The sequence below is a fragment of the Octopus bimaculoides genome, chromosome 1 (genome assembly GCF_001194135.2).
Source record: "Octopus bimaculoides isolate UCB-OBI-ISO-001 chromosome 1, ASM119413v2, whole genome shotgun sequence".
Taxonomy (NCBI): Eukaryota; Metazoa; Mollusca; class Cephalopoda; order Octopoda; family Octopodidae; genus Octopus; species Octopus bimaculoides.
Window position 1 is genome coordinate 151,405,140 of NC_068981.1, and position 1,372 is coordinate 151,406,511.

The 1,372-nt window shown below is 34.0% G+C and overlaps 1 long non-coding RNA gene across 1 annotated transcript in view; it reads right to left on the reverse strand.

Annotated features, from left to right (window-relative positions):
- Positions 1–339: 339 nt before the first annotated feature.
- The window catches only part of LOC128249042 (uncharacterized), a 9,269-nt gene continuing 8,236 nt past the window's right edge, over positions 340–1,372 (reverse strand). Inside the window, exons 2-3 of the long non-coding RNA XR_008265144.1 lie at positions 980–1,130; positions 340–839 (exon numbers count right to left, since the gene is read on the reverse strand). This is a non-coding gene — a long non-coding RNA (uncharacterized LOC128249042). The remainder of the gene's footprint in view (positions 840–979; positions 1,131–1,372) is intronic.

Below are 1,372 nucleotides of genomic sequence, written 5' to 3' on the forward strand. Positions count from 1 at the left end.
TAAATTTTGACCTTTACATACATTCCTGTATATAAGTAGTAACTGCTTGCATATTTTTTTAGAAATGATGCCATACGATTTTTCAGTGTTTGTTTTTAGAAATAATAACAACAGTACTTTTTAGAGATTTTTATTTTTTAAATATGGGGATAAGACTTGTAAACCTTAAATAAGATTATTTTTTTATCACTGTTTATTAAGCTTGGGTTTGAATTTATTTATAAAGTCCTTTTCTCTTAGTTTTCTATCGTTTTCATTCGGATTGTATAGTTTATGAAATAGAAATATTATAAATATCTATGATCCAGCATCGCTGGTTACTCAGCGGTATTTGGCGGACTTCTGGATTTTTAATTTGTTGTCGGTGCACTCGTGAGCGTTCTGATAGTGCATTGCCTGTCTGGCCAACATACAGCTCTTCACAATTCGGGCATTTGATGCAGTAGATTAAATTTCTGCTTTTACAGTTCATAATTTTGTTTGTGAATATTTCCCCCGTTTTTGTGTCCATATATGGGCCACTATGAATGAACTGGCATGTACCGTATCGGCTATTATTGCATTTAGACACAGTGAATGGTTGGTTTTGTTGCTAAGGTCAAACCTTGCCTTTGTTAATAACTGTTTCAAGCTTTTAGGCTGTCTTTTATTGAGAGTTATAGTTTGGTCTGTAATGATATCTCTTAATTCCTTACTCGAGCAATGATTGGTAGGTTTGCTTTAACGATTTTGAAGATGCTCTGGTAGTATGGATTGTGCGTCACTATAAATGGTATGATTTGTTCTTGTTTTTCTCTTCTTTGCATTGTTCTCAGTTGTGTGGGTATTTTCATAGCCTGCTAAACCCGAAGATTGCATAAATGCAAGAAAGTATACTAGTTCAATAAGAATGGACATTTAATATTTCATTTGTTCAATAAGAATAGTCAATTAGGCGTCGAGCTGGCAGAAACGTCAGCACGCCGGGCGAAATGCTTACCAGTATTTCGTCTGCCACTACGTTCTGAGTTCAAATTCCGCCGAGGTCGACTTTGCCTTCCATCCTTTCGGGGTCGATTAAATAAGTACCAGTAACACACTGGGGTCGATATAATCGACTTAATCCGTTTGTCTGTCCTTGTTTGTCCCCTCTGTGTGCAATAAAGAAATAAGAAGAGACAATTAATATTTCAATTCATTTCTTTTTACTATATTATTTTATATCTTATACTAATATTAGAAGATTATAAATAAAATGGGAAAAACAAAGTTGGAATTCCTTTGAGTAATATATGTATATATAAGTATATGTATATATATGCATATATATATATACACACACACACACACACACACACACACACACACACACACACACACACACACACACACA